At 36.8% G+C, this 27,201-nt stretch overlaps 1 long non-coding RNA gene and 1 pseudogene across 3 annotated transcripts in view; one reads left to right on the forward strand and one right to left on the reverse strand.

The window, feature by feature from the left end:
- LOC307195515 overlaps positions 1–27,201 on the forward strand; it is a 442,270-nt gene that overhangs the window by 393,073 nt on the left and 21,996 nt on the right. For both annotated transcript variants that reach the window (XR_013830847.1, XR_013830848.1), the window contains one exon: positions 19,601–19,666. This is a non-coding gene — a long non-coding RNA (uncharacterized lncRNA). The remainder of the gene's footprint in view (positions 1–19,600; positions 19,667–27,201) is intronic.
- LOC307195213 (type 2 phosphatidylinositol 4,5-bisphosphate 4-phosphatase-like) lies at positions 5,139–7,684 on the reverse strand (annotated as a pseudogene). Its single transcript has 2 exons — positions 7,623–7,684; positions 5,139–6,583 (listed from the first exon to the last, which is right to left on the reverse strand). The product of its transcript is annotated as a type 2 phosphatidylinositol 4,5-bisphosphate 4-phosphatase-like (transcript).

The raw sequence follows: 27,201 nt of genomic DNA on the forward strand, positions 1-27,201 counted from the left end.
GCCTTTTATGGGATATTCTGAGGGTTCTCGTACAGCAGAAGCACCATGGAATAGAGATTCATTCTTTGAATGCTTTTTTGGTGATTTGTTTAAAGCTTTTCACTGAATATGAAGTCTTCATTTTCGTACAATCCAACAAAAGCTCCAAAAATATGTGTTTCTAAAAACTATTTCATGGAAACAAAAATCATTATTGCATCTTCCAAGAGAAAAAGATCACTTTTTTGGTAAGCCTGTGAAAGCTGATGAACTCATAGATTTACATGAGGATTTGCTAAATGTGATTATTCCAAATTTCAGCTGTAGAAAAGTTGTAGTGAAGTTCTGTGCAACACCTAACACCCAGCAGGTGATCACCTCTCTCAGTTTGCTTGAGACTGATCATGAGGGTCTTAACATTCTCCTCAGCTTGACTGAACTTTAGGATGCCTTTTTCCTAATTCTTGGCCCCTGACCTCCCTTTTCTTAGAGCATTTACTTTAGGAAACTTAGAGTTGTAAATTGTTTTCTGTCCCTTTGAGATGTAAATCTTCTCACAGCCCCTTGACAGTTTCACAACCCAGGAATGTCTTTCCAGGGGATCTGGGAATCATCTATTTGATATATAATCATCACGAAAGATATCATGCTATCTCCCTGTTTCTGTGTGAGGTAGGAGCCTAACTTCAATAAACAACAATTAACAAACACAAATGGCCTAACCCTATTAGTCAGTGACTCCCTAATATTCCCCAGTACTTTTCCACTAACTCTCCCTACAGCTTAAAAACCCTCTCACCTCTGTTTCAGCGGAGTTGAGTTCAATTTCTCTCTCCTGTTGCAATAGTCTTGAACAAGGGTTCTTTGATTGTTTAACTCCATTTGATGCATTTTTTCTTTTGACAGGACTTTCCCAGAGTTAGTATTAAAAACCCAAGTCACAGGAACCATCTCAGACCCAGGCAAACCAGAAGACTCAGCCTTGTTTGTTTTTAACACAACCCTTAAACTCATTTATAGGTAGTTCTGAAGCCTGATTTTCTCTCAGAAGAGCATGAGTTGCCAACGACCATGCTGCTGTGTGTGGTGGTCTGCACATCATTATTCTGTTGGACAGAGTAGGTGCTCGATAAATATTTATCCAGTAAATAAATGGAGATAACGCAACAAGGATATGAACACACTAATGTCACTGAAGCATTTGCCTTTATTGTTAGATCAATACAGAATATAGGATGACCCTTGTTCACCTATCCATTCATTTAGTGATTCATTAATTTATTCATCTATACATTCAACAAATAGATATTGAGAACCTCCTATTTGTCAACCTAACAGATTCTTCCCGGCCCTTTAGTAGTTTATAGACTAGAAGAAGAAATAACAATGAATAAGAAAACAACAAAAGCAATGACAACAACAACACACACAATTTAGACTGTGGAAAGTCCTGTGTGATATGAAAAAATGTAAATTAGGTGTTGACTATAATCTTCTATTTTCACTCTTTTATAGTCTTTTAAAAGTCCTAAAACTCTTTAAAGACTGGAGATTTGGTTTTTTTGTTATGGTATGCAAATATCGTCCTGAATGTCACGAGGTGGTTTAATATATTCTTTCAATATACTAAACTGTTAAGAAGGAAAGAATATATGTATCTACCGAGGCTCGTATACTAACTACTATAACAATTTAGCATTTTAGGAAACCATTTTTGGTATCCTGAATTATTTTAAATATTAAATAATGAATTTCAAATTCGTATTTTAGAACATGAAATTGAGTCCTTTGGGAGAGGTTATCTCGTGAGCAAGCTAATAGCCCTCACGTGGCCAAACAGATGGAATTTTGCTGCTGACATCAATTTTTCCTATCATGCTGGGAAACAAAAAGTGATTCCTATTCCAAGTAGTACAGGAGAAAGACTGATATGGCCATGTCTGACTAAGATTTGTGGATGGTCATTGGAGTATATGTCACTTCTATGACTTTCTTTTAACACAGTAGAATAGTTTAATGTGCTTCTGTGTGTGTGTGTGTGTGTGTGTGTGTGTGTGTGTGTGTGTGTGACTTGTGAAGTGCTATTTTTAAATGAGTATATACAGCCAGAGCAGTTATGTTTTTGCTATGACTATTAGGGTAGAAATTACAATGCTTACAAATGACTGAAAAAATGTTTTCTAGTAATGTTTCTCATTTCTCCTAGCCCAGTGTTGGTTAATCAAGCATGCTTCATTCAACTTCACTAACATTCTTGTGGGGTTGCTGGAGAGGAGTAGGTTGAACCCTTGTGACATACTTCAGCAGAGGTGTCAGCTAACTGGATTCATGGTTCACAAAAAAACAAAATTCTTACATGCCTAAACACTTGTTAGTCAAGTGGTGCAAACCTATTATATAGATGTGAAATCTGTATTGGTTAGGACTATTTTAATTGCAAATAACAAACCTCAACATGAACTGGTATAATCAACAACCGCAAATGAATTTATTGACTTTATAACTCAGCAGTCCAGATAAAGGATGCTAATGTGACTTGGCACAGTGAATAAGCCACTAGTCATCTAATTTTTTTCCTTGTCTTTTTGCTCCATCTTCCATGGCACCAGTATTCATTTTCAGTTCTACATGGTGGCCCCAGGATTTTCTTTTATGTAGAGTGCAGTTCTGTATCTCATATTATCTCAGCAATTCATGCAGAGGAAGAAAATGGCTACTTCCCTGTGGTCTCCCTTACTTGAACTGTGTTATAGGTTCACCCTTAAATTGAATATCAAGGCCATGGTGATGAGATGAATTGATTGGATTAAGCCTGTTCAGGACCACTTCAACAGCATTGCCACTATACTGTTGGGAGAAGTAAACTTCTCCAAGGGTCAATCAGGCTACTTTTGATTGAAGAAGGAGGAAATAGGTGTTTCACATTCTAAAGGCCACTACTAAAACTTCCCATATAATTTATACAAAGACAGATTAGCTGTCAAATAACCTCTTCCAACATGTCTCATGGACAGTGAAGTAATATCCTTGTAGTGTCCTTTCTCCTTCCCACTTGATTCATCCTTCCCAGAAAGGACTCTTGGATTAACTTCCTGAGTTTTCCATACTCTTTCTCTCCAATCTTCTACTTCTCTTGTCCACACAAGGCTCTCCAACCTCCCAGCCTCTACCAATTTTAAGATGCACATCAAATCCCTATTTTATTTACCCACACAGAAGCATTTGGTGGTCTATCAGGTAGAACCTCAGTGACCCATGATAACTGGACTCTACACCATTAACTAAAGAAAACTCTTTTTCCTTTTCTTGAAAAGATAGGAACTAGTTCTTGTAAACCACGATTGTCTAATCTTTTCTTCTTGGAAAAGAGGAAATTTATTTTTACCCACTGCTGGAAAAATATTCTCTTTTCATCAAAATGAGCAGAATGATTCTTTAAAATGCTAAAAGAAAAAGGTAAAATTAATTTTAGTTTAACATTTATATTCTGTTACAATACTCCTAAAGTATATCTTTGCTGAGAAGAGATGCAAAGAGAAGAGAAGGCTATGAGTTAATTATAAATTCATGCTCATCTACTCAATTTTTCTATTTTCAGATAACTTAAAGGGTAGGATGATAGTAATAACAGCAAACACACATAGAGCATCTACTGTGTGTCAGGCAGCGTTCAAACATTTAATAATTTCTTTGATTCTCACAATAGCTCTATGATATATGTAATATTATTACCTACATTTTAAATAGAACTATGTCACAGAGTAGCTAAGCAACTTGCCCAGGGGACATAACTAACAGGTGGCGGAGCTGGGTTGTGAACCCAGGCAGTTTGGCTTCAGAATCCAGGTTTTCACTCTTAACCCTATACTACTATGGATGATTATATTTTCTGAGTTGGTGGTTAACTAAAAAGTGACTTAGATGACATGATGAAATACAAGGTCAGAAAGATGATTTATTAATTTCATTCTTTTTAGATTAGATTAGGACCCAGAAAAGTCTGTTCAGGGAGAATATGAGACTTTTGTCTACTTCTGTAATTCTAGGGGATGCCAACTAGCTATTGTGCCCCACTCCATATGTGAAAGCTTATTAGTTATCTGTTTTATATATTGTAGTGTGTATATGTCAATACCAATTAGGACAAATCTGAATCTTTTCACTTAAACTGCTGTCAAGCCAGGTCTACCCCATGTTATCCATACACAGTTTCTTTTGCTCCCAAATCAGGACTTTACCTTTATTCTTATTTTGTTATACTGTTTGAAACCATCATGTGTTAGAGTACTCCTGAATCTCAATTTTGTCATTTAATATTTTAACCATTCATTTCAGATACATATATATTTCATATATATCTACATACATTTCAGATATATATATATATATGCACATCTTCCATGTTATTATAAAAAATCTTTTATAAGAAAGAATGAAAGACCAAGCCCTGTATGGAATAACCATAATCACTATGGGTTTATCTAGTTTTGAGTTTTATTTAATGTTTCCTCTCTATTCTTAAGATTTCTGATTCCTTAGCATAAAAGCTTTTTGAAGTACTTTTAAATATTTCAATAGATGTGTTACTCTTAACCTTTTTTATGATGGTTTCTATAGATAATGACTGTTTTCATGAATATTTAACCAAAGAAATGTAATAAGCTGAGGTAATTCTCTGCCTAGTTTAACATCTATTTTATATGGTGATTCATATGGCATCTTTTATTTTATGGTAGTTAAATATTTAGTCTATTAAAATAAGGTAAAAATTTTAAAGAACATTCATTTCAAAGTGGTTAGGATTCTCTTTTTAAAAAATTAATTAATCAATTTTTGGCTGCATTGGGTCTTCATTGATGCATGGGGGCTTTCTCCGGTTGCGGCGAGCGGGGGCTACTCTTCGTTGCAGTGCATGGACTTCTCATTGCAGTGGCTTCTCTTGTTGTGGAACACGGGCTCTAGAGCGCAGGCTCAGTAGCTGTGGCGCACAGGCTTAGCTGCTCCACGGCATGTGGGATCTTCGCGGACCAGAGCTCAAACCCGCATCCCCTGCATTGGCAGGTGGATTCTTAACCAGTGTGCCACTAGGGAAGTCCAGGATACTCTTAGATAATAAAATATATGTCCCTTTTTATTGCAATAATAAAGAGCATACCTGTTTAGCATGTGGACTGCAGGTTAAACATGCTTTATTGTGTCTCTAGTAAAGTATTCTAGATCAAATAGAAGATATTGATGATGATAAGTAGTTTCTCTTTCTTTTCTTTTCTTTTTTTTTAAGAGATGTGAAAGAATATGAAGACCAAGTTTTATTATTTGGAGCTTGAAAACTTAGCAGCAAAACAAACTATTTGCATATAATGTAGTACAATGAGCATTTGTTCATAAAAGACTCCCAAAGTCTTAAAACTTCATATATAAACCAGAGTGAAATCCACTAGGTTGGGCTTTCCTGGTGGCGCAGCGGTTGAGAATCTGCCTGCTAATGCAGGGGACACAGGTTCGAGCCCTAGTCTGGGAGGATCCCACATGCCGCGGAGCAACTAGGCCCATGAGCCATGACTACTGAGCCTGCGCGTCTGGAGCATGTGCTCCGCAACAAGAGAGGCCACGATAGTGAGAGGCCCGCGCACGGCGATGAAGAGTGGCCCCCGCTCGCCGCAACTAGAGAAAGCCCTCGCACAGAAACGAAGACCCAACACACCCAAAAAAAAAAAAACATCCATTAGGTAAATGATTTAAAGATGTCCAGAGTAGCTTATTGAGAACTGCTAGATACTCTCACCTGCATGACCAAATCATAAACAAGCTTATGCAAAACCAAGTTCTGGATAACTCACTCTTATGGCCCCCCAATAACAAGCTCAGATAAGGCAGATCAAAGCTAAGAGATAAGCAACTGCCCAAGAAACATAGGTTGCATGAAATCGCCTTGCAAAGTCTTGGGTGCCAACAGTTAATCCAGCTCCAGTGAAAATACATATCATTCCAGTGGCGATATACGCGCAGCAGCGCCTTCGAGGAAGTGCACTACCCACTGAGGAAAGTTTTTTGCAGTGTGGGCATTTTGCCAGTGTTGAACCTCAGTTCCATCCACAAGAACATGTTTCCACAGTGCCCACACGTGATCCTTGTACCTTCTGGTTGGACTGGCAATGCAGGTTGAGCTGGCTGTTCTGCAGAAATAAGCATTACTAGGCCAAGGTTAATTACGTGTCTACAGGTGGGTCTTGGACATCCTATTTGCCATGATGTGTCCTTATAAATGAGGAGACAATTACGAGGGCATCTAACATACTTCTTCCTTGTTGGGGGATTTTCGACTGGCCTAGCATCATTGCAAACCGGGCACCTAACCACAAGCTGGTGAAGCTCGCCATCCAAACTGATGAGAGATTGGCACACATGGCACTTTATTACTGGAATACCACTGGCGTCTGGGCTGGCGATGGCTGTGTATGGAGGTGGGAGTTCTGCTCTGGGGCTGCTTTCTTGTAAGTATGGTGGGGACATGGGAGTGACATTTCTTGAATGGGATGCGGAGAGCAGAGGCAAACGTTCGTCCACCCCATCAGCAGTCGTGACTGCAGCAGTGATGGCGGGGCTGGCAGGGAGAGGCTGAGTCTAGTAGTTTCTCTTTCTTAAATTCAGTTTCATATTTATTATTAGATTTGAAATTGAGAGGTTTTAAAATAATGCCTTATTTTCAGTGTAGGAGATGTTGATCTGAAGAATGGAATTTGAAACTTGGTTCTGTTAATTAATTACATGAATTGAATGCTCAAAGCTTTATCTTTATGTCTAGTAAAGTAATAATAAGAATACCTATCTTGCTGGTTTTTAAGGCGTTTCAATGAGATAGTATATGTTAAATTATAATGGTATTTCTTGCTTGGCAAATGGTAGGGAGCTTTTTAAAAAACCTTCTTCACTATTTAGTACAACCATAACCTTATTAGGAGACTAGTGTAGGTAAGTGGTCTGTTAACTTTATGAGGGGGTAGAAGGCTCACAAAACATATTTTGTTAATATTTCAAAATATGGATAATTCAGAAACTTCAAACATTGTACTGTTGCATGAAATGACCTTCACAGGTCATTTAGTAAATAGTACTTGAAGTATGCTTGGGTTGCAAGGAATGAAATGGGTGACATTAGTTTAGCACAACATATCCTGTGGAATCAGCGTGTAACTTTTATTTTCTCCTTTAGCTTTGAGTGAAGAATGCAATTTCAGTTGAGCACAGAGTTGGAGATTCAGACAACTAGGGTTTTATTACCAGCTCCATCAATGACATACAGTGTGCCATTAGGGAAAAATTATTTTTCTGAACATCAGAATTCTCTTCTTTAAAATGGAAACGAATTTGGTGGCTTGGAAAATAATGTTGGATTTGGCAAATATAGGTACATTCAATATTCTAGAACACCTTTGATTTAATGAGACAATGAAATTCATGCTGTGTTTATAATGCCAAGAAGTAGCAAATAGATATAGTTGTAAATAGTGATGATGATGGTGGTGATGATGATGATGATAGTAAAAAAAAATAAACAACTACATAGGAAGTTACATCAGCCAGTGTAGCCATATTGATGCAGCATGATGTGCTATGTTGTGAATGTGGAAGGGCAAAATCACCTGTGCCCTTTAAGAGCATTGCCAGCCAAATTAGCCCTCTCCAGTGTGGTCTGAACTGGCATCACTATACAAGAACAGCGACCTGAGTGCTCACGTTTGATCTTGGTGATTGTGTGCCCTATCATTCAGTATTTGTATGATTGTGTAAGCACAGGTGTATGTTAGTCTATTTGTAGTTCTCCAAACTGTGGATCAGGGGTTGTATATAAAACAAAGCAGGAAGAGTCGGTTGACATAAGACAAGGAGAGGAACTATTTTCATCAACAAAGTGATTCTAAACCAGTCTTCAAACCCATCAGGAGATTCTGTTAAGAGCTAAGAATCAGGAAGACAGCCAGAAGGTGAGTAAGGTGGATAGTCAGACGCAATAGGGAGCAGATTAACTGTTGTCTGATGTTCCTGTGGATGTACTAGGGTGAGAAAGATATGAATGTGAAGACAAGTACAATTAACCTCGAACTGGGAAAGAGACTCTTCAAAGTCTTTAACTAAAAGGGAAAGGGCTTTTAATTAGGTCCCTGGAGACTCGCAGTTGTGTAGGACTAATCAGGGTGAGGCTGGATCTAGTTTTAACATCCTGAGCAGAAAGGAACACAGCATTGGCCACCAGAAAATGTCAGTGAATGACAAGTATGGTAACATTTCTGATTTTTAATGTCTTTGGTTTATTCATGTATCCTATAAACAGGGATTTACATGATTTTAACCCATTAGATAGAGCCATATTTAAGAACATGTATTTATTATTAAATAAATCTGGAAGATGTAAATAAGCAAAAATCAAAGAGCAATTTGGAGAGAAAAAACAATGAGATATCACAAATTAAATGCAATAAATTTCAAGTCAGAAAAGAAATAATAAAACAGAAAAAAAAGCTTTAAAAGATTCCTGCTATGCACAAAAAGGAAATTTTGTTTGTTAGTTTGTTTTGTAAATAATGGTAAATATAATTGGATAGACTTTTTTGTTGTTGCTGTTCGTAAGGATGATTTATTGGAAGCATAGTTCACAAAAAAATCTCACAAAATTCAGACAATTTAAACTGAATATAAAAATAATTCATTTTGCAATTATCTGTTGAGTAACCACTATGTACCTGTCATTATTCTAGGCACTAGAGTAACAAATAGAACATAAACATCAACTCCATCCTTATGGGTCTTATAATAGTGAGAGAGTTTTTGACTGTAAATAAATTTAAGAATCAATAAAATAACAAACAAACAAGAGCAGAAAGGAAATCTGCAAACCTAGAACTATACTTGTGAAGAAAAACGAAGCATTTCTGTGTTAAATTTTTTAATAAATTAGCCATCCAGGAAAAGGTTAATGGATTTAGTCATTCATATTTTTACCAATTAACTACGAAGAGGAATTCTGGAAAGATAGCAACATGCTCCCTCATTCCTGAATCCTTCTCCTTCCCAACTTAAAACCACTCTCAAATGAAATCCCTCAAGTGTCCCCTGAATGTTCCAAGGGAGAAAGCAAGCACCAGATTCCATTATCCTAGGTGCTCAGGAAGAGCCAAGAAACCAAATATTCCTAATTAACATTGACCTTATTGTTATTTTTTTTACTTACAAACACCCATCAGTGAAGAATACAATGGCCAGTAGTACAGTTAGGTACCACTACCTTGATTGGTGCTAAGGTACCAGCAGTTTTACCCATAGTTACTTCTGTACCATCATTGCAAAAGTCAACACATTTCTTCCATGGGGCCCAAAAAGTGATGTAATTAAAAAATATTACTCAATATTTTGAATATTTCAGTGCCAGTTGTGCTTGTTGCCAAAAATTCACATAAAACAAGCTCTTCCCGGTTGCTTATTTAGTATCCATAACAGATGAATACAAGCAAATGAGCAAGTCCAGCCATGTCTGTAGATTCATCCATTTGTAAGGAAAAAGTACAGTTGTGCAGATGAGATATTATCTCATCTCCATGTTTTCAAGGAAAATTTTAATTTGACAAGATACTCTAATACCGCAAATTGGCACTGATGTGAATGCCTTTATTTTTCATCAGCAAGCATTGAGCAACGTCAGTGGTCCAAAGTGGACCCTAGCTATTTTGTGTTCTTCTCTAGCCAATGGAATATGATAACATTCCCTGTAAGATATTTCAGTGGCTTCTCCAAGTCTAGTTTGAAAAACTGTAAGAAATAGTTTTGTCTGCTAAAGACTTTAGCCCAACTATGTTTTAAATATTTAATTATTTATTTTTTAAACTTTTGAATGCTTGGTCTCAAAATAACATTGCAACTTAACTGGCACTACAAAACTGTTTTAAAATATTCTGTTTCAAACGACACAATAAAAAAATTATTAGCATTTATAAGGTGAGGAAAGTAGCATTTTGTCACAGTTTTGTTTCTTGGTTACAGTTTCACCAGGTTCCTTAGAGAAGATTTCTCTCTTCCATTAGTCAAATGACCCTCTAATATGAGAGTTTAATTTTTCTCAGCATTTTTAGTTGTAGATGGTGCATCTATGGGTTGAGAAAATGAGTCTTCTTTTTTTAAGCCAATAATCATTCCTCAAATATATATTTCCTCTATTTGAAAATAAATGATTATATTCTAAAATAGTAATATTATTACTAAAAATATTATCTTTAGATAATTAAAAGATTAGAACTTTTTTAAAATTTAAAATTATACAAATCTAGACAACTTCTACTTCTTTTTGTGTTTCCATGTAGCTAAAAGGAGAATTTCAGAGTAAAATTTATTGGATGATAATGAGTTTACAAAGATTAAAAGAAGTATAATCAAGACTTCCCTGGCAGTCCAGTGGTTAAGTTTCTGCGCTTCCACTGCAGGGGGCGCAGGTTCCATCCCTGGTCAGGGAACTAAGATCCCGCATGCCTCGTGGTGCAGCACAAAACAAAACTACACCCATGTTATGACTTCCATAAAAAGAAGTATAACCAGTGGTAGTAATAGAATAGTGTAAGTACTAATTAAAAATTAAGTTAATTTATGAAAATTCGAATATTTATATGCTATAGATTTCAGAAAACATAGGAATATTCCACACAAGCACATATTCCATTAGCAGTAAAAACACATGTCCTGCATAACATGTAGTTTCTGGAAAGATGTACTGCACACTTATTCATGAGGGAAAGTAAAAGGGCAAAAATATCTCCATATTATATAGCATGGAAGTAGTTTGGCTTAGCAGAACCCTTGAAATTGTCTTGGGAACTTCTAGGGGTCCTTCAACCACACTTTGAGAACAATTGTCCTACTGGAAAAAAGGGAGTGGCTCATGAGTACATTAAGCTGAATTATAGAACAATACAAAAAAGTTACAATTTTCACACTTTCTCTTTGATTAAAAATTTAAAATTCAAATTACATTTATATTAATAAATTCAAAGAAATCTTCTTCCAAGGAAAATTTTAATCCACGTATCTCTGTTTCTATATACATTAGTATGTCTGTGTGTCTGATTTATAAGAAAATTCTGATTGTTTAATATAAGAGTTGACTTTAACCATAATAAGAACGTAACTTTAATTTCTTTGCAAAGAAGAGTAAATGACAACTTTATGAAAATGATTTCATTACGTGAAATTTATGTCTGCTATAGACAGGAATTCTAAAATATTTTCTTAGGCAGCATCAATAGCTCTGCAAGCACCACATGCTAAGAACATTAATCCCTCAATTCAAAAAATTATTTCCTTAGGACATACAAATACAGATGTGTCAAGGTAATAGAGTCAGAATTTTAAAAATGGCACTTTTAGGTGCAATGATAATGGTCACTGAATTGTCAAGTTGTGAATGCTGTGGTCTGGAAGGAACCTCAATGGTTATCTAGTTCAATTACCCATCAAATGCTTAATATACAGCTTCCCTGACAAGTTCAGTCTCTGCTTAAATGCCTCTAAATTAATATAGAAAAAGTACAATTCTTTAGTCTGTCATTTTTATGTGGCACTTTTGCTGGAAGTCCTTCTTTCTATAGAACAGACATTGGGTTTTTTATGCCCACTTTCCTACTAGTTTGATCCTTGAGACTGCGAAGACATTCTGATTGAGTCATTAACTATTTATGCAATCTTTGAAAGTCACCTAAGTGATCTAACTCCAGTCTTTCATAGGAAATGCTTGCATTTCCTAAGGTTTCTTTAGGTTGTTTCTGCTCTCAAAATGGACAGTTTTTTCTCTCCACACACATGAATCCATAGCACGTGTGATCTTTCGTGATCTTCTAATCTTTGGAGTCCCAATTTCCTTTTCTCAAACTTGTTAAAAATTCTACCTACTCTTTTTTGTGAGTTATTTGAGAACAGCAAAAAAGGTGCTCAGCTGTGAATACTCTACATACCAGCAATTAAAACAACACCTGGTTTAAATGAAATATTAACATTATGGGAAAATGAATAAAGGGGAGTAATAAGTAGCATTTGCAACAGTTTAGTTAGGCAAAAGCACACACACATTTATTGCTATATTAAATAATAGAATTTGGGGCATTTGTGTCTTTAGTATGGTAGAAAAGGTCACAATAGATTGATGCTTCATCAGATAACAACTATATACTCTAGAGAAAACACATATACATACACATGCACACAGACATGCCAACACGCAGTCTTACTTAATGACTCTTGGAAAGTGAATAAGAGCAGACGTGTATTAGAGGTGAGTTGAAATTTGGAAGAAAGGGCTGTCATGGGCTGAGCTTCCTATTTTGATGACCTGAGCTTGAGGCTAGCCAGAGCGTCAGGTACAAAGTAGTGAAGGGCAGCTAAAGAAGCAGAGGACAGAGAACAGGACAACCATGGCCTCTAGAGTGTGGGGAAGAAGTCCCGAAGAGGAAAAAGCCAAAGAAGAGGAATTCTAAATTGTATATACACTCTACCCAAATCTCTGATTGACCCTGGGACCAAGCATACATGGAGCAAAGTCAAGGTTAGCTGCCCCTAAGGATAAAAGGACAGAACTGAGATCTGCAATACCACCCACTGCAGGTGAAACAGAATTTGCAGTTGGATTCTAATCAATTTAACTGTTTACTAAAAACATTTTAAGAATAAGGGTCAAAAACATACCAAATTTGGTGAAAGACTTAATTTTACATCTTCAAGAAGTTTAGTGAACCACAAGTAGAATAAGTACAAGTGACATGCCTAGCCACATCTGAATGAATCTGTTTGTAAATCAAAGAGAAAGAGAGAATACTGAAAGCAGTTAGGAAAAAGAAATGATTTGAAAGATTGTAGTTTTCACACCAGATACAATGAAGATCAGAAGACCATGGATCAAATCTCTGAAGTATGGAAAGGAAAAAAATTTGTTAAGCCAAAATTCTACTACAGTAAAAATATGCTTTAAGAAAGAAGGTGAAATAAAGGCATTTTGGGTTAAAAAAAGCAAACAAAACCAAAAAATTATAGCAACAAAAAATTGTCAGCAGATCTGCACTTTAAGAAAGGCAGTTCTTCAAGCTGAAAGCAAGTGATACCAGAAATAAACTCACACACTTATGGTCAATTAATCTACAACAAAGAAGGCAAGAATATACAATGGAGAAAAGACAGTCTCTTCAATAAGTGGTGCTGGGAAATCTATATAGCTACATGTAAAAGAATAAAATTAGAACATTCTCTATCACCATATCCAGAAACAAACTGAAAATGGAATAGACCTAAATGTAGGACATGAAACCACAAAACTCCTAGAAGAAAACATAGGCAGAACACTTTTGGACATAAATCATAGCAATATGTTTTTTGTCTCCTAGAGCAAAGGAAATAAAAGCAAAACCAAACAAATGGGGCCAAATTAAATTTAAAACTTTTGCACAGAAAAAAAAACCTTCAACAAAATGAAAAAATGACCTATTGATTGGGAGAAAATATTTGCAAATGATATGACAATAAGGGGTTCATATACGAAATATATAAATGGCTCATAAAATTCAATATCAAAAAAAAAACAACCTGATTAAAAGATGGGCAGAAGACCTGAACAGACCTTTTTCCAAAGAAGACATACAGATGACCAACAAGCACATGAAAAGATACTGAACATCACTAATCATCAAGGGAATGCAAATCAAAACCGCAATAAGCTATCACTGCATACCTGTCAGAAGAGCTATCATCAAAAAGACCACATATAACAGATGCTGGAGAGGATGTGGAGAAAAGGGAACCCTTGTACACTGTTGGTGGAAATATAAATTGGTGCAGTTACTATGAAAAACAGTATGGAGGTTCCTCAAATAACTGAAAATAGAGCTATCATATGACCCAGTAATTCCACTTTTGGGCATATATCCAGAAAATATTAGAACACTAATTTAAAAAGATATATGCACCCTAGTGTCCACAGCAGCATTGTTTACAATAGCCAAGATACAGAAACAACCTAAGTGTCCATCAACAGACAAATGGATAAAGATGACTTGGTATATATATATACACATGCATACACAACACACACAATGGAATACTATTCAGCCATAAAAAATAATAAAATTTTGCCATTGCACTAATGGAGATGGACTAAGCATAATAACCATTATGCTTAGTGAAATAAGTCAGAGACAGATAAATACAGCTTGTTATTACTTATATGTAGAATCTAAAAAATAAATGAATATAGCAAAACAGATACAGACTCACAGATACAGAGAATAAGCTAGTGGTTACCAGTGAAGAGAGTGAATGGGGGAGGGGCAAGATAGGGGTAGGGGATTAAGAGGTACAAAATACTATGCATAAAATAAGCTACAAGGATGTATAGTACAGCACAGGGATCATAGCTTTAAAGGGAGTATATAAAAATTTTGAATCACTGTGTTGTATAAGTAAAACAAATATACTATTGTAAGCTAACTATTCTTCAGTTAAAAAGAGAAAAATGACATTAGTGTAAAAACTGGTTAAATGCAAATAAAGCCTCCAGTTTAGTTATCAGCATTTTCCCAGTCTTATCATCTTAGTTTTGACAATTGTATGAATATAAAAAATGTTAAAATTAAGGGAGGCTCTGTGAAGGTCTTTGGGAACCCTCAATACTACTTGGAAAACTTTTCTGACTGTCTAATATTATCACAAAATTAAAAGTTAAATAATAAACTTCTAAAGAAAAAAGGAGAAAATCTTTGCAATTTGGGGGAGCAAAAAGTATAAACCAGACAAAAACACATTAAATTTAGCTTTATTATTACATCCTGTTTTTCTCTTCAAAAGACATGGTTAAGAAAATAAACGACGCCAAAGATTGGGGAAAATATTTGTAATATGTGTATCTGCCAAAAGACTTGTAACCAAAATACATAAATAACTTTTACAACTCAACAGTGAAAACAGAAACAAACTTCTAAATATAAAAATAACTTCATTGACGCCTCACAGAAGAAGATAAAGTAATGGTCCTAAGTGCATGATAAGATGCTTAACATTAGTCATCAGGAAAATCCAGATAAAAATGAGACCGAGGGCTTCCCTGGTGGCGCAGTGGTTGAGAATCCACCTGCCGATGCAGGGGGCATGGGTTCGTGCCCCGGTCCAGGAAGATCCCACATGCCGCCGAGTGGCTAGGCCCGTGAGCCATGGCCGCTGAGCCTGCGCGTCCGGAGCCTGTGCTTCACAACGGGAGCGGCCACAACAGTGAGAGGCCCGTGTACCGCAAAAAAAAAAAAAAAAAAAAATGAGACAGAGCTACATACACAAATAGAATGGATGAAATTGAAAAGACTAACCATACTAAGTGTTGGTGACAATGTGGAATATAAAATTACTCATGATGGAAATATAAAATTAGATAACCAGCTTGGAAAACAAATTTGTACTTTTTAGAAATTTTAAATATACAATTAACATATGACCCATCCATTCCACTCTTAAGTACTTACCCAGGAGAAACACACAAAGACTTGTATATGCATGTCCATAGCAGCGTTATTTAAAATAGCTCCAAACTAGAAATAACCCAACTGTCCATCAGCAGATATGTGGTTAGAAAAATAAAACAATAAGAATGAAGAAATTACTGGTGCATGCAATCACATGGTTAAGTCTCAAGATCATTATGCTGAGTGAACAAGGCCAGACATAAAAGAGTACTTACTACATAATTCCATTTCCATAAATACAAACTCCTTCATACTGACAGAAAACAGATCAGTGGTTGGCTGGGTTGAAGGTAGAGAAAGGGCTTGACTACAAAGGGGCACCAGGAGTCTTTTGGGGGTCATGGAAATATTCTGCTTTTTTAGTGTATTGGTGGTTTCATGGATGTGTGCATCTGTCAAAATTCATTTAATGGTACACTTCATATGTATGCAGTTTACCATTCCTAAAACATACTTCAAAAAATTTGATAAAAATAAAATGAAAGAACAGCATAATTTACAATTTGGAGACACCTCAGAGCTCATTTAGTAGCCTTCCGTGAGAAGGGGATCATAGCTTAGAATCTAGATTTTTTTTGCTTCCCAGCCTGTGCCGTATTAACTACATAAATATGTATATGTATACCTATATAAGTGAAAATTCAGAATACTCCAGGACATAAGACTTTGAATCCTCTTGTTTAAATTCTGAAAGCAACTTATTTTCAAATATGTACCTCTGGACTACTTTGTCTTTCTTGCTAAAAGGGGAGAGGGAAGGCCACTGGGTTCTCAGAACATACTAGTTTGCCTGGCTTTGCCAGAAATGATAGGAATTCCTATTAGGATACATTTCCAAGCCCTGGAAATGTTTTCAATAAACCATGAGGAGTTTTGGCTCAACCTCCTGTTCAGTTCATGCCTCTTGGGCTTCACAGAATACTCAATCTGCAACATGTGCTAGAGAACTGGATGAGGCTATGATGGAAAACTTCTGCTATCATCTGCTACTTTGCTTTTTCTTTCATTCAGTTCTCCATTTCCACCTGCATGGGAAAGGAAACCTCAGACTCACGGCAGAATGGGAGGTAAGGGCTAACCCTTCCCAGGTCTTGGAACTAGCCCTCGGGGATCTCTCTTATCCAACACATCTGAGCTAGTCCCAGAATCTTCATCTTGTCATTTGCAACACTCAGTGCAAAAGAAGTGTTTGAACATTATTTTACATGGCACACTCCAGCATTTATCTGGAACACAAAAAAGTTCAGTTCAGTTCAAACACGTGACTGGAGCTGGGGAATATATAAAGGGTATCTAAGCACTTGGTGGGATCAGAATCTTGTAGAGGATACAGATGCAGTAGTTGACCATTTTGTACCCTATGCACAGAGATATATGTTGGATATTTATGGAGACTATTCTTTTTTCCCTGAAATGAAACCCAGATGGAATAAAACACAACAGAGAAATTTTGACAAAGAAAGGTTTAAATTTTATCTTAAAAAATTAGAAAAGGGCAAAGTCCAAGTAGGAACTTTTTTGGTTGTAATTTCCTTATTGTGAAGCAAATGTTTGGATAACCTTAAAACCAATCTTACTACTTTGTCCTTCTTTGACAATGATATCAGGCTGTTTTATTCAATAGAATGATGGAATGGGTCACCTCTGAAGTCCAACTCTTGGAAACGACTCTACATTTATAGCCCTAGATGCTGCCAGCCTTCCATTCAGGTCTCTGGGACTCTAACAAGAAGGGTTGGTTCCTCTAACAATTCTTTCTATCTTCTTACATGTGGCTGTATCTGTTCTCAAACTTCTGGCTCTTCCCACCAGGTCTTTACAAAGATGCAGATGTTTCTTAAAAGTGGCAAGAAGATCAAAGGGACTTTTTGTGCCTGATGTGCTAGAATGGCTCGGAGTTCTGTTAAATCAGATTTGGACATATTAATAAAACAGTAACTAGTGGTTTGCAAAGGTTGCTGGTGAAAGAATGGAGCTTCATAGGTCAACATGGCCGCACACAAAAATATGCCAGGTTTAATTGTCTTTTTCTTTTTAATTGTATCTGGAGATAGAAAATCAACAAAATGGATGCCGCTATACATTACAGCTGATCTGTTTTAGAGTATTAGTGCTTCTGCAATTAATTAGCCCATGTCTATGGACTATCGCTTGCTTCTTTTTTATTCTAAATATGACCAAAGAGTGTAGTTACCAAATGTAATGATGGCTCAAAGCAGAATTTAATATACAAACATAAAAATGAGCATTGGCTTCCTGCAAAGCACTGAATAGGAACTGAGGAAACAAATAGAAGCTTTTCCTACCCACACAGAGGACACACGCTAAAGGGAAGAATAAAACAGTCATGTAACTGCAATATACATAAGTCCCATAAAATTGTACAAAACGTTTATGGACTCTGAAGAGAAAGAGCTCAAATCCAGTTGATATACATTTTATCTTTGATGTACTTAAATTACGTCTGAAGCTATCTTTCCTTTACATCCTGGGGTACCTGCTTTGATTCTCAGACTTGCTGTCAAGTGATTAGTAATCCTGATAAGGTTGTTTGTTTGTTTTTATTTTTAATGAATTAATTTATTTATTATTTTTGGCTGCATTGGGTCTTAGTTGCGGTACATGTGATCTTCGTTGAGGCACACGGGATCTTTTGTTGCAGCGTGCAGGCTTCTTTCTAGTTGTAGCATGCGGGTTTTCTCTCTCTAATTGTGGTGTGCAGGCTCCAGGGCGCATGGGCTCTATAGTTTGCGGCACCCAGGCTCTCTAGTTTAGGCACGTGGGCTCAGTAGTTTTGGTGTACGGGCTTAGTTGCCCCGCGGTCTGTGGGATCTTAGTTCCCTGATCAGGGATCAAACCTGCATCCCCTGCATTGGAAGGCGGATTCTTTACCATTGGACCACCAGGGAAGTCCCCCTGATAAGGTTTTAAATGATAGGGTGTTTGCAGATATGACCTGTCTCAAGTATGTTTGCATTTTAAAGCTATACAAATCCACAGGAATGAAACTATTGATATAATAACAGGCAGAAGGGTTGATTTATTTGCTGTAGGTCCTTGACTGACCTCTTAACATCTTTCAGTTAAACCATTACATTTAAAGATAACCATGGTATATCTTTGATTTAGGTAAGCTCTCTGGATGTGTTCTACAGTTCTCTATTTTACTTTTTTAATAAATGTATTTATTTAATTTTCGGCTGCATTGGGTCTTCATTGCTGCTTGCGGGCTTTCTCTAGTTGTGGCTAGCGGGGGTTACTCTTACTTGCAGTGCGCAGGCTTCTCATTACAGTGGCTTTTCTTGTTGTACAGCACGGACTCTAAGCGTGTGGGCTTCAGTAGCTGTGGCATGCGGGCTCAGTAGTTGCGGCTTGCAGGCTTTAGAGCGCAGGCTCAGTAGTTGTGGTACACGAGCTTAGTTGCTCCGTGGCATGTGGGATCTTCCTGGACCAGGGCTCGAACCCGTGTCCCCTGCATTGGCAGGTGAATTCTTAACCACTGCGCTACCAGGGAAGTCCTAGTTGTCTATTTTAAAAGCTCTACAATATTTGTTTCTACTGTGATATTAGACATTTCTCTCTGAAATTGGCATTATTCTTTGCAATTGAGCTATAATTTTCTTACAGTTGAGACACACTGAATTTTTAATTTAAGTGTAAAGGAGGAACAGAAAGGGGTCTGATCCAATAGATGATACTTCTGTGCTGAGCTTTGATAAGAGCTCGCCTAAGAGGCATCTAGCAAGCAGACTGGATGGTCATTCCAATGTGAATGAAAAGGAAACTGAATTTTAAAATATCAGAAAAATGCACATAACTAGGAGAAAAAACACAGCAGCTTGAGAACTGGATTCTTCTCTTAGTGTGTACTTTTCTCCTACAGCCTAGAATTTTCTTAGGCACCAAGAAAGAAACCTCATGAACTTCCTTGCATTTCTAAAATTCTATGATCCTATGATCTCACTTTCCATTTGGGTACAATATACATACTTTGTCAGTGAATTTGAGTGATACCCTATGTTTGAGAGAAAAACAGTTGTCTTTCTTTTAATTTAATAAATATTTACTGAGAAACTTTTGTGTTTCAGACTTGGTGCTCTGTGCTGAAGTCATAGAAGAATGAATGGTCAGGCTCTCAGATGGATTACTCTCTAGTGAGTATCTAGATTGTTATTAAACATTCAAACTACAAAAAAACCCAAAACATTGCAGGCCGTAGATAAAGAGGTAAGCATTTCATTTTCACTTTATTTATTTTTTCAGTGACTTTGTTTTTATTATTTAAAAACAACTTTATTTTATATTGGAGTAGAATGGATTAACAATGTTGTGTTAGTTTCAGGTGTACAACTCATTTCCACTTTAAATATTCTTTGTCATCTCTTTCTCATCACTGTCACCACATTTCATTATTTGGAGTGAAGGTGTTTCTCATCTTAAGGAATTGAGTTTGTGGTTCAGCCCTTTTAAGAGAAAAGACTTTTTAAAAATTGTAAGAAATGACAGTTGCTGCCATGGTATTTCTAAAAAATTTATTATTTCTAAGTCTTACGCAAGGATGAGATACAATGAGTGTTTTCAGCATAGTTAAGCAAGGGTGTAATAAAATAATTAAGATATGAAGAATATAACTCAGGCTAATTCATATTTATTCCATACAGAATTCTTTTCCAATGAACAGAATTTTTTACTCTAACATGGTTTACTTGAGCATGGAATTCTATATTCTACATTTAACATGGGATTCTTATTTTCCACTCTAGCCAAAGTAGTTTATTTACTGAGGTAACAACAAAACATCATTTCATTATGAAATAAAGACTGCTGTAGATTCTGGAAATAAATTAATCAGCAATAAAGACAGAGGGCTCAACAATAGGAATATCCACATGTCTTACAGGGGACAGTGGAGGTCAGACGGCTGAGAAAAGTTAATATTACATGATACTTTTAGAGAGCGTTCTGGTTCTGCAAAACTCCTGCCATTAACTACCCATGCATCTCTTTTAAGAAGTTGTCCATTTTACTTAAAGATGACATCCACCTTGTTGCTATTCCTACCCTGTTGTACCTGCCTTGAACCACAAAGGTCCTTTAACAGTGAAAGTTATGCCACCTGCTAAGCAGATGGATTGTAGGAATAGTCCAATTTGTTGAGCCATTGACCAGGGGGTGTTGTTAAGTATTTGTAATCTAATAGGTGATATGGTAACATTTATGACTTGGAAGCCTAGAAGTTAATTTTTTTTGTCTCATTTTGTTTTAAGAAAATAAGAAACCTATTAGGCATCTGAATTTGAGTAAAAAAAAACTTGTTTTCACCTTTTCCTATATTTGTACATTATTGAATTGTGTAAACCCTATCTAGAGCAAGGCTCTGAGGACAGAATGACTAAGTCAGATCCTGGCCTTGATACTCACTAGCTCTGTATCCTTGAAAACTTCACCACCTCAGCTGCATCATCTATAAAATGGGGATAATCACTGTACCTAATTCTTTTGGTTATGCTTATATTAAGTGAGGAAAAAAACCTTACAATTGTATCATCTTTTTAAACACTATCATACATTTTTACCTATTAACGTGCTCAAAATTTTCCACTTCCTAATGCCCAATCTTCATATTTGATGAACGGAGGGCAGACCCGAGTTCTTACACCTCTTTTGTTTTTACTTTCTTAATTTTTCCTATTCAAGAATATTGACTTGGATTTAGAGCAAAGTCATTGTGTACTATTATTTGTTGGTTTAAATTACACAGCAGCTTTTGCTTTATCATGAAGTTCTCCAGAAAATTCTATTGTTCATACCCATAAGTTTTAGTAAATGGGTAAGCAAGAAAACAACAATATTTACAGATAAGAACTTTTGGGACAGTCCTTTGACATTTGGAACAAAATTACCTTATTCTTTTTGGTTGTTTAAACTATATAAACTACACAAGCAGCATGTACGTTTCACAGATGATTTCCTGGAAACTGTATTGTTCATACATTCAAATTTTAGTCAGTATATTAACTGAAACAATCATGTTTTGAGGTAAGCATATCAGAGTCGCCCTGAATCATTTTTTCTAGCTGTGATCATAATGGATTTTAATGAAAAAGCAGGGTTTGTTTTGCTAAGTAACTGCTGGAAGTTTTTAATGCCTTGGTATTGGATTAGAGCACTTACATGGCAAGAATCAAACTGAGACATGAAGGAATAAACATCATTCCTTGCCTCAGGAATGAAAAACAAAAGAACAAAACATCCCAAAGGTAGCACAGGGGCCAATATTCCAGGAGAAAGCAGAAAAGTTTCTTTGGAACCCATACATACCAGGTAACCTAACCCAGGTAACAGCCAGAAAAGGGAACAGACTTCAGTATGAAAATGGTAGTTATTTTTGTAATGAGAAAACACATAGTTTACTTTTTCTTGTTATACTAATGAGAAAGTTAAGTAAGTCTAGGGACTATCAAGATACTTTCAGTTTCATGCTTTTTAGATGTTCATAAAGTAAATATTAATGATATATATGAGAAACCATTGGCAAAGATTTTCTAAGAAAAATGAGGCTGCTGGAGTCTTAAATTCTTTTTACTATCTCAATTTACTTGCTGCAGTCAGGCAATTTAGTGCTGCCCATTGAGAGGGGTGAGGTATGTGAATACTGTTGTAGGGTAATACTTGTAATATCAAAGAATGCTACCTCAGAAAATAATTTAGAATCATTCTAAGTCTTGTAGTCTTCCAGAGTTGGATTTTACAGATTGGATCTCAAAATACCACACTGGGATGGGGTACAGAGGTGAAGCAGCAGATCAGACGTTTTAGTTTTGTGAACTTTTCTTTCCTAATATCATTGGTGATATCTTAAAGACATCTGAGATTGCTCTGAAAGTGGTGCAGAACCTGGGAATATTAGAATATTATGTTATGATTTGCTTCTTTTCCTGTTAAAGGACTCTAGCTTAGCCATTGTATTTGTCAGTGTTCTCTAGAGAAATAGAACTAACAACACTTGTGACACCAGATGGGTGTTTTTTCCCCCACACCAAGCAAATCTGGGACACCAGCTGGGTGTCCTGCAATTTAACTCAATTCTGACACTGTCTACTTGGAGATAGCGTCAGATCCCTCAAGTTAAGTGCTCAGTCCCAGGAGACTATACTACAGATGCCAGTCACAAGTAATTGGTCCCCAGGTTACCCACAAATTCTGTCTAACTTGACTACAAATTGGAGGTTCCTATAACCTCCTCCCTCTTGGATTTGATTATTTGCTGGAATTGCTCACAGAACTCAGGGAAACACATTTACCACTTTATTAAAGACATTATAAAGTATACAGATGAATAGCCAGATGAAGAGGTACATAGGGCGAGGTATGTGGGGAGGGACTTGGGAAGTCCGTGTCCTCTCTGGGCATGCTTTTTTGAACCTGGAAGCTCTCTGATCCCTGTCCTTTTGGGCTTTTATGGAGGCTTCATTACATAGGCATGATTGATTAAATCATTGGTCTTTGGGCTTCCCTGGTGGCGCAGTGGTTGAGAATTCGTCTGCCGATGCAGGGGACACGGGTTTGTGCCCCGGTCTGGGAAGATCCCACATGTCGCGGAGCGGCTGGCCCCGTGAGCCATGGCCGCTGAGCCTGCGCGTCCGGAGCCTGTGCTCCGCAACGGGAGAGGCCACAACAGTGAGAGGCCCGCGTACCGCAAAAAAAAAAAAAAAAAAAAAAAATCATTGGTCTTTGATGATTGAACTCAATCTTCTTCCTCACTCCACTCCCTGGAGGTCTAAGGTGAGGAGTGAGATTGAAAGTTTCAATCCTCTAATCACAAGGTTGGCTTTACTGGCAAACAACTCCCTCCTTAGGTTACCTTGGAAAGCTTTCCAAAAGTCACCTCATTAACATAACAAAAGACACCTTCGTTGCTCTCAACAATTAGGAAATTCCAATGGTTTTAGGACGTCTGTGCCAGGAAGGGGAAGAAGACCAAGTATATATTTCTCATTATAAATCACAATATCACACTTAATAAACCTAGGGACTATACATAATACTCGAAGTAATAACTCCCGTCCTTGTAAATATTTCTATGTCACATTTGAAGTTTCGAACATTGGACTGATTGGCTTTAGAACAAGTTTATTTGGAGGCAAAAAGTGATGACCAGGATATTAATAACGTGAGAGATGCATTTCCTTTGTGGACTTCCAAGTTAGAGTCTGAATATTTATGGTGTGTTTCAAGCTATCCCTTGCTCTCACCCCATTCTTTCTTCCTAAACAAGGGACTAGCTGCTTATATGCTGAGAAAATTGCCCTGAAGATGTTACAGTTTCAGGTGCTTTTCAGTGTTTTGTTTTCTGACAAAGTGCAGCGGTCACATTTTCAGAAAGCAAGAAGAGGTGTGGGAGGAGAAGAGCAAAAAGGGGGAAAGGTATGAGGTTAGATGGACAGCATAGTGGATGATTGAAGGTCATGGGAGTGATAAGGTAGACTACACCTGGAGACCCTTGTGACGTAATCAAGAAAGCTGAGGCCTTCATGCCATGTCTAATTGTACGTCTAATTGTACTTAAAGCATGTAAAAACCAAGGAACGACCCAATCCTGGTTCATACGCGTTTATAATTCGTGGAATTTTTTACTAATTATCTATGGACAGAGTATGACCTACCATGTCATCTTGCTTTGAAATGCTTCTTTTGACTTTTCCTGAGGGATCTCAAACTTACTGCTCTGTTGATTTTCCTAGTCATTTACACATTGTATTAATTTCCTATTGCTGCTGTGAAAATCGCCAAAAAGTTGAGGGCTTAAAACAACATAAATCTATTTTTTCACAGTTCTGGGAGTCAGAAGTATAGAATCAAGATGTCAGTGGGGGTGTGTTCCATTGGGAAGCTTCAGGGGAGAATGCATTCCCTTACCTTTTTCAGTTTCTAGAGGCTGCCTGCTCCCCTTGCCTCATGACCCCTTCTTCACATCACTCCAACCTCTTGCTTCCATGGTGACCTTTTCTGCTACTCACTCTGATCCCCCTGCCTCCCTCTTGTAAGGACCCTTGTGATTACATTGGACCCAGTTAGATAATCTAGGATAATATTCCCATCCCCCAATCCTTAGTCACATCAGAAACATCCCTTTGAACATGTAAGGTGACATATTCACAGGTTCTAGGAAATTTAGGACATGGACATCGTCAGGGGCTCATTATTCAGCCTATTACAAGGATTAGGAGGGAACAAATTATTATCCAATTTGGCAGATACAGAAACTGAACTAATGGGGGTCACAGAGGCTTTTATGAAGTTCTACTCATAGTTAGAGGAAGAGCTAGGGCCAGGATCCAGAGCTCTGGATTCTTAGATCGTCAGACTTCTCTCTGATGCAACTGCTGATCCTTGGACTAGGACTGTGCCAAGCAGGCACTTCCACTTCCACTCTGATTACATTTCTACCAGGATGAACCAGGCATTTGGTAACAATTCTTCATAGTTTCCCCTCGGAGTCATGAGATTTGAACTGGACACCTCCACTACCGAAACAATTGCAACATTATCATGCCTTGGATTGGAACTGGGAGGATCACTAAATGGCGTGACAATTCCTCACTGCTGGCCTACTCCCTTAAGAAGAATTTGAGCAATCAAGTAACTTTTGTTTTTGCATGGTGACATGTAGACAATCCCCTGAATTAATCATGGACAACAAGCTGGGCTGACAGTTACTAAGAACAATGAAAAGAAAATATAAGGGTCCACATTATCTAAATATTCATTATCTGTGTCCTATGATTTAGAAAAGTTATAATTAAGGAGGTAGAGGGCATCATAATAAGAACATATTTACAAACAGATCAACCCTTTATAAAATTAAGTCCCCAACTGATAACTAAGTAACACTCTGCTCTACTTCTCATCCTACTGATCTTTGATATCGTTAACACTAAATAATACAAGGCACAGAGAATGAACATCAGTTAAGACGAAAATGCTAATTTTCCAATACTGTATTGGAGACTTGATCAAACCACAGGCAAATCACTGACATTAGAATTAGCATGTTTAGACTGCTTAATACTGGTTAAGAAAAAATAACAAGGGTAATGATAAGATTGATGCTTCTAAAGAGCATGATTTGATTTTCAAATGACTAACAGAAGCCCTCAGGGAAACGGATGAAGATCTAAAATATCTGTTGTAAAGACGAAATATAACCTGAAGAAAGTTGTCATTCAGAGCTTTCATATAACATGTGATTGATTTAAAAATATTTTTCCTCCATTGTAAGAATTAAGTAGAATTTCAATTACATTTTGAAGTTAATGAATAAAAAATCAAACAGCATCTTAATTTAGTTTCATTTTTAAGATAACGTCCCTTGATTTTTTAAAAAATGTATTAATTTATCCCTATCTTAAATAATTTATATAGTTTTTCCCACTGCAAATGACCCTCAGGTAATAAGGACCTTCTGTATTTCAGAGTCTGTAGTCCATCCTTAGTGGGCAAGTAAACATTTGAAGATTTCTAATTCCAACCATCAGTATATTGTTGTGAAACACAACTTAAGGCTGCCAGTTTCTGGGCAGAGTTTAGGAAGTTTTGAAGTGGTAAATAGGACCAATGACAAACAGTTAACTGAGCTTCCTGGGAGGACAGTTTTCTAAAAGACTTTCTTAGGTTTTACTGGAAAAACAATCCTTCCTTCAGGGAATAGACAAATAGACCACTTCGAGGGCTTACAGGAGCCCTAGAAACCCTTAAATAATTTTGGAGTGAGGTGGAGGGTGTGGCCACTTCTGACCAGCAGCCTCTGTAATCATCAACGTGATTCCAGAAAGGTGAGCCAGCCAAGTCTTTCAGTCATTGTGAGGCCTCCTAGTGGCTCAGAGAATCGAAGAAGCACTGATCAATTCAATTAGATGAAATTACATGAAATCTATCAGGGACCCTGAAAAGACTGTTAACAAGAATGCCTTTGTTGTATAAGACAAAGCTACTAAACTGTTAATATTCCTATGTTAATTGCTTAGTAATCTGTATGCAGTTAACCCAGTATATTTTTGACGTACTCGCAACTATGTTCTTTCATTGTTCACTGAGTTCCCCGGATAAGAATAACTTGAGATTTTATAAAACAGAAATAGTTGAATTTGGGTGAGAACAGTTTATTTGAAGGTGCTATAGTAACATTCTATCAGGGAAAGTCCTTTAAAAAATAGTATACTAACAAGGGTGGTTTGAAGAAGTGGTGTCTGAACAGGAACTTGCTCCATCTTGAGTGTTTTCATAAAACTGTATACACCGTTCTGTTTACTCTCTCTCCCTCTCTCTCTCTCTCTCTCTCTCTCACACACACACACACACACACACACACACACAGAGTTTGTTTAGCTTTCTGCTTCCCCTGCTAAATTTTAACTTTCTAAAGACAGGAGCTGTGGCCTCTTAATTACTTAATTCCAATTCTCTCAATTTAAAAGAGTGGATTAAATGAATCTATGAACTTGAATAATTTAGTGTCACAGTTCCACATGTGGCTTTATTTTTCTTTCTCAATATCTGGACTCATTCACTTTCTCTTGAACTATAAAGTAACAAATTGTAATAACTGGGAAGGTAGATCTAATTCCAGTAATTGAATAATGTCTACCTCCTAGAGAGAAGGAAATAAACTAAGATGATGTTTTATCAT

The sequence above is a fragment of the Stenella coeruleoalba genome (assembly GCF_951394435.1).
Source record: "Stenella coeruleoalba genome assembly, chromosome: 12".
In the NCBI taxonomy this organism is placed as follows: Eukaryota; Metazoa; Chordata; class Mammalia; order Artiodactyla; family Delphinidae; genus Stenella; species Stenella coeruleoalba.